Raw genomic sequence first — 7388 nt, forward strand, 5'->3', positions numbered from 1 at the left:
GGGGACGACGACACAGGGCCAATGAAAGAGAAAGGACAAAGGCCTGTGTTTTACTGCCTCTGCTTAATCACTCCTCCGTTAACCACATGCTAGTCTTGCAGGAGGCTGTGTGTTCATTACATTACATTACAGGCATTTAACAGATGCTCTTATCCAGAGCGACTCACGCAACTTTTTTTACATAGCGTTTACATTGCATCCATTTATACAGCTGGATATATACTGAAGCAATGCAGGTTAAGTACCTTGCTCAAGGGTACAATGGCAGTGTTCTGCCCAGGAATCGAACCTGCGACCTTTAGGTTACAAGACCAGCTCCTTACCCATCATGCTACACTGCCACCCTATCCCAGCATGCAGAGGGGGGGGGGGGCTGTAATACACCCAGGACAGGTCGCCAACCCATCTCAGAACCTGCACTGCACATACGATTTACCGCATTAACATTTAGAGTACACAGTTTAAAAAAATAAAGACAGGATATAAATAACATTTTTCATAAACCCGGGAAGCAGTAGGGGTTTCAAAGGGGAAATGGTTTTCGCAAAAAGCCGATATGCTGGGCGATTTCTCAGCGGTGATGAGCTGTGCAGGGCGGCGCTGGGCCGTCCTGCAGTAGTACGCTGTATCTCTGCCAAGTCCCCCGTTACAAAGAACCTATTTACGAAAGTGCTCTTTCCTCCTTGCGTTTGAAAACCGGGACTCGTCAGGGCAACATCATTTCAGCTTCTCCAGAAGCAAATGGGCAGGCCCAGCCGCCGTGTCACGATTTCGCACGAGCTGGTTTTCAACGGCAGTGAATATAGGAAGCATACAAATGTTTTTTTTTTTTTTTTAATCGAAGAAGGTTCCAGAACATAAAAACAAATCTGGCAATATTTTGTATTTAAAAGCAGGTAATATTTTTAATTAAACATGCAATGTGGATGTTTGATTCCTCATTTGGGAAACTGGAAAAAAAAGGCCCAGGTGAATATTTCCTGTGTGTGTGTGTGTGTGTGAAAACCGACACACAAGAAATGAGCAGAAGAACAGAAAGATGGTGTTCTTATATATCTGCTGACACAAGGTAAGGCAGATTTCAGAATGTGCCAATACAAAGCACAGGCACAAGAAGGGATAGTTCAGATCATCTTGAGAAAGATGCGTTTAATGGTGAACACAGTAGCTTGGGAAGTGGCCAATCAAACAGTACAACTCAAAGGTTTGTCACCGAATCCTTGATCAAAGTACTTAATCTGAAATCCTTCGGCAAACATTCAAGCTGCATAAATTGCTTGTATCTAAAAATATGATCTGTGTTAGTCGCTCTGGATAACAGCTTCCGCTAAATGTCAAAATGTCATTTAACCTACTGTAACATGTCGAGGAGATTACTTTCATTAGTAAATTAAATTAAACGCAACGAAACCTCTCTCGCATCCGTCCTGCTACGCCTTGCGGTTCACGACGGCTCGTATGAACATACCGCCACATACAGTAATTTCTTTCCCGAAGAATTACTGAACACGGAGTAAAAAAAGAATATTAGATATTCTCCTGTACACGCCTGCTATGTGCCTGCATTATGTAATCGATTCGCCCGTGACTGCTGCGGCTGCGTCCTGGGTCGCCTCTCGCTGAGGCGTTAAGCTTTTAGCATGAATTAACCGCCCAGCTTCGGTGCCAATCGAAAGCATAAGTGATCATGCTGCCTCTTCACTGTGACACTGCCAGTCAAACATCTGGGTTTCAGTGAGAGGACTGCAGAGGGCACATTCAGCCTTTTACATTCTGCGCTATTATTTTATTATTCATGTGGGCCACTACGGTTTTAGCATTAGATACTTACTACAGATTTTTACATTCATTTACCTACATTACCTACATTGTAGGTAAGCTTAATGATAAATGATGCTGCAACTAATGGAATAATAACAATAATAATAATGAGCATTATAATAATAATAGTATTTCAATAAATATATTATTATCATTATTACTCTCCGCCTTCCTATTTCACCTCACATTGTTATTGATATCATAAATAAATCAATAAGACAGCTTTGTCATTTTTGTTACTCACAATACGGTTAAAGATAGCAGCTGGTTCACCAATGGTCCACCTCCATTACTGCTCAAGTTCAAACTCATAGTGAGACACACACACACACACACGCACAGGCACGCACACACTCACACACAGCCACAGAGACACACACACACACACAAGTACACATACACACACACATACACACGTACACACACACGCACGCACACACAGACGCAGGCGCACACACGCACGCATGCACGCACAGACGCACACACACACACGCACACACACAGAGACACACACACACACACACAGAAACAACAACAACACAACACACAACACAACACAGAAAAACACACACACACACACACGCACACGACACATGCCCACACACACCACGACACAACACACAACACAAAGACCGACCCACATTCGGCACATGCCCCACATGCACCACTCACAGCGCTCCACCGGCGGAGCCGACACATTCGGACGGCTAGGCACGGTCTCAGTGGCGATGGTGAGCCTTGTCCAGCGCTGCATGCCGGAGCCAGCGTTACCAGACGCTCAAGGTCAAGAGTCCATGGCAGCAGTAGCCTGCTGTCAAGAGCCCGTCATCAACAGCCAGCATCAAGAGTCATGCATCCAACAGCCACGCATGCAAGAGTCATGCATCCAAGAGCCACGCATGCAAGAGTCATGCATCCAAGAGCCACGCATCAAGCAGATGAGTCATGCATCCAAGAGCCACGCATGCAAGAGTCATGCATCCAAGAGCCACGCATGCAAGAGTCATGCATCCAAGAGCCACGCATGCAAGAGTCATGCATCCAAGAGCCACGCATGCAAGAGTCATGCATCCAAGAGCCACGCATGCAAGAGTCATGCATCCAAGAGCCACGCATGCAAGAGTCATGCATGCAAGACTGCATGCAAGCAAGAATGTATGCATGGAAGAGTGCATGCATGCAAGAACCGAGTACGTAAGACCGCATGCAAGCAAGAGCCACACATGCCGTGCATGCAACAGCCAGGCATGGATCGCACGCAGGGTGGAAACATTCCAGAATCGACCTGCCAGCCCCAAGCAGCGGGACGCTATCCGCCATGTGACGTGACACAAGCCGCCAGTTCCGCTGGGGACCTCTCTGACGGGAAAAAAAAAACTGGGAGAGGGGCTGTGTGACAGGGACTGAAATGACAGACCCATCACTCTCTCCACTCTCACTCTCACTCTCTCTCACTGACTTTACTTGACCTATTTTCATCAGCAGCTGGTCTGCCCTCGAACGCAGAACGCTTTCAGTCTGAGGAAGACACGCTTTGCTTCCACACAGTTCCCAGAATAACAAAAAATCGAGTACATGAAAATATCCCCAGTTTAAAGACGAAAGCTATGCGGAAAGGCCCCAGCGTAAAAATGCCCGGGAGTGGTTCAGATCGATCTCTAATCTGCCATTTTCTCACCATTTAACAGGCCCCGTAGAGCTCATTGGTTAATATTGTGTATCTGTGCGTGTGCGTGCATGTGTGTGTGCGTGTGTGTGAGAGAGAGAGTCTGTGTGTGTGAGAGAGAGAGAGAGAGAGAGTCTGTGTGTGTGTGTGTGTGTGTGAGTGAGAGAGAGAGAGTCTGTGTGTGTGTGTGTGCGTGGTGTGTGTGTGAGAGAGAGAGAGTCTGTGTGTGTGTGAGTGTGTGCTGCTGTTCAGGAAAAGCTGCTTAGAGTGGTTCTGGGGGCTGTTTAACTCATATTGGCCTCCCCTCTCAGAGTCACCCCCCCCCCAACCCAGCCCTCCCACAGCCGAGGCCCCCCTCTCTCCACCCGCCTGCAGAGCAGACCCCTCATCGCTCAAAACGCAAAACACACTGATCCTCTGGCCTTTCAATAATCTACACTTTCTCTACAAGAAACAGAGGGTCAAAGCTCAGAACCACTGCTCACACAAATGATGGTGGTGGTGGTGGTGGTGGTGGGGGGGCTTCACACACACATACACACACGCAGACTCCACTCACGCTCGCACATGTATGCACACACACGCACACACATGCACGCTCCACTCACGCTCACACAAGCATGCACATGCACACACACACACACGCACACGCACACGCACACGCACACACACTCGCACTCGCACTCGCACAGGCCATATTTACTAAATCTCTAGGCCTAAATGTACGAAAGAACTACATCAGTAATAATACACAGAAAAGTAAATTGTTTTCACGTACATTGTGATAAATATATTATTATGAAATATATAATTGGTCTGTTGTGGTGCTCTCAGTCTGCGCTGGTCACGCGTTCCCTCAGATGGAGACAGACCACTGCATTCAGCAGTCTATGTTCACACTTTTCAGAGCACAGAAAACAGAGGTATTAATAACATAAATGTCATAATTGCATAATAATGGTTCAGCATGTGAGGGCACTCATAGCAACAAGCAAACAAGAGGATTAATCAAATGAATTAAGCATTTAACTTGAAAATATTATAATGATTTTTATATTAATAAAGATATGCAGCCATTTGAATTGTGATTAAACAACTGCCAAAAGGAAAATTACATTTAGGTTTTTATGTACATTTGAAGATTTTCAAGATGTAAAGAAGCTTAAATGTAACTGTAATACATGATAAATTAATAGTCTAAAAAATTTCAATAAAATGTATTTGCAGACCAAAAAAAGATACTTTGACAGACCCGAAAAACGGACATAGACTTGTTCACAATTACGTCAGTATTATACTGGCAGACCAGACCAGCTTTACAAAAAAATTATAGGCCCAGGAGTATCTAGGACCATCAGAGAGTAGCAAAAATGACAGTTCTACAGTATAATGTCTTAAATTACACCCAACAAAAGCAACACTAGCCTACGTGGTCGTATTGGATTCACATACAAAACTGTAAAGCATTGCGCAGTTACACGTGGTCCATTTCATTTCGCTATTCTGCCACATAATCAATAAATGGTAAATATACTGGCGTTGATCATTTGTATTCATAATCGCAACAGCACCATCACCCGACACGGTAGCGTTGTCCATCTTTTATTGCAACGTTCGGAGGTAGTACTAGCTACGTACCCGTTATGGGCTTGACGCAAGACTAGCTAATTCCAAGCGAGCGTTTAACCTTACACCGTAAGACAACAGGAACATATGTTAATGCAGTGCACAAATACCATAAAATGCTCCATTTTGATAGCTATCTCAAATACTTTGGATCCAAACAATCAATGCATTTATTCTGTAAATCATTGTGGCTACCTGTCATCAGCATTAGCAATAGTATGTTGACAGCCCTGGAAGGAGGGTAAGACATTGAATAATATAGTTTCTAATTATAATATTCAATTTAGATATCTATTTTGCAAGTAATAGGCCACTGTATAGCTAGCCCGCAAGCTAAATTTAGCGAGCGAGCTACATATTTCCAATGTGTGCTGGAATGCGATGCGGTGAAATTTTAATAATATTAATAGCCAGGATGAGGCAAGCAACCAGGCAGTTCTTTTCGGACCTTTCTTTATTCCTTACAAAGCTAGCAAAACCGAATGCTCACTTGTCCCGACCGACATCAAGAAACGACTGTTAAAACACAAGATGCAGCGATTCAATGGAGCCCGGTCTGCTTTTAATCACAGTTTCATTTACTAAGGCACTAAACGAACACATTCTGTGAGACGGCAGTAGCCTAAATGAAGAACCGTTTATTTAAATACGCTTTTCAGTCGGCTACCCCACACGGACGGATTGGTTAGTTGCTTACCCGAAGACGCGAGATCCCGTATGCCCTTGTAATCTTAACAATAATATCCCAAAGCCACTCTGCTCTCCCAGTAGTCCTCAGCCATGACTCTCCTGGCTTTGATTCGGCACAGATTTGTCCACGACTGACAGCATGCCCCAGTCGCGTTTTTCCAAATTGTTATAACGTTACAGCTGCTGTTTTTTTTCTTTCCCAAATCCGGAGCGGAGGGGGGCGGGGGGGGAGAGCTGAGCAGCTGCGAATAGATTCGGGAGTCACTCACTAGGACCGTCTAGAGAGGTGAAAATCAGTTAATTGTGCGTTTGCTCGTACGATCTCGAACCAGGACCTTCTGAATTAATGCAGCCGATACCACTGTAACTGTAGTCCCACTCCTGAAACAAACTTGGCCATATTTATATCACACAACCTTTTATCTATGCATTACTTTATTAAAAAAATACATGTCTCCCCTCGGCAGTCGTCAGTGTCCGATAGTGGTCTGACCCAAATTCCATTCAAGAAACTAAGGCTGTACCATTGAATATGCAGGCACGGGGGGATAGAAAGGTCAGGTAACGACAACGCTGTCTGCTGCTGGTGAACTTTGCCGATCAGGAGCCGGAGCGTCAGGGATTATTCCTTCACTCAGCAGATGCCGTGGGGGTGCCCGTGATCTTACTTGCCAGTATGCGAGGAAAACGTAAATAAATAAAATTCAGATGTGTCGATAAAGCAATGAATGAAAGCAATAAATGTTTTCCTACGCCGTTATCACGCTCTATAATTGCACAATATTTTAATTGATGCTTACTTTCAACGCTTTGTTTCTTAATGAAGTAAATTTTGCATGTGCCCTGTTAACTAAACTGCACAGAAATATTGATCTTAAAATATGATGAGAGTCATGCATGTGCCAGTACTTTTGCCGTCAGTTAACCTTTGAATCGAATTGGCTTGCTTTTGTATTTACAGTCAGTGCATCCATTTCACACATTTTGAAAATACAGTATTGATTTACAACTGCCAGCAAGGCACGGATAAGAATAACAGTATTTGTTGTTTTAAAAATAAATGACATGTTTAGTTCTCCTTTCAGAGCTAGGCCATTGGCAGCTGGAAAGATCACACTTCCAATATGGCTTTTCTTTATTTCTTTATTTCTATCACCCAGAAAAGTGGTAGAACATTTCAGGAATTAGAGCTACAATTCGCTAGGCAATTCCATCGTAAAAACAAAAGACAAACAAAAAAATAACATCTGAATGATATTAAAAACATAAATTCATTGGAAAATTCAACAAGAAAGCAATCTGTATTGCAGTGGGTAGCACTGTCGCCTTACAGCAAGAAGGTTGTGGGTTCGAATCTTGGCATGGAACTTTCTGTGTGGAGTTTGCATGTTCTCCCTGTGTCCACATGGGTTTCTGGGTACTCTGGTTTCCTCCTACAGTTCAAATACATGCAGGTAGGTTAATTGGTGACTCTAAATTGCCCATGGATATGAGTGTGTGAGTGAATGGTGTATGTGCCCTGCGATAGATTGACGACCTGGCAAATCCTCTACCCTGTGACCCTGCCCAGGATAAGCGGGCACAG

General features: G+C 44.2%; 1 protein-coding gene across 1 annotated transcript in view; it reads right to left on the minus strand.

The window, feature by feature from the left end:
• The window catches only part of cdk16 (cyclin dependent kinase 16), a 42133-nt gene extending 35906 nt beyond the window's left edge, over positions 1-6227 (minus strand). The window contains exon 1 of the mRNA XM_064300581.1: positions 5811-6227. The gene's annotated coding sequence lies outside the window, so the exon portion shown is untranslated. The remainder of the gene's footprint in view (positions 1-5810) is intronic.
• Positions 6228-7388: the final 1161 nt, after the last annotated feature.

The sequence above is a fragment of the Anguilla rostrata genome, chromosome 11 (assembly GCF_018555375.3).
Source record: "Anguilla rostrata isolate EN2019 chromosome 11, ASM1855537v3, whole genome shotgun sequence".
In the NCBI taxonomy this organism is placed as follows: Eukaryota; Metazoa; Chordata; class Actinopteri; order Anguilliformes; family Anguillidae; genus Anguilla; species Anguilla rostrata.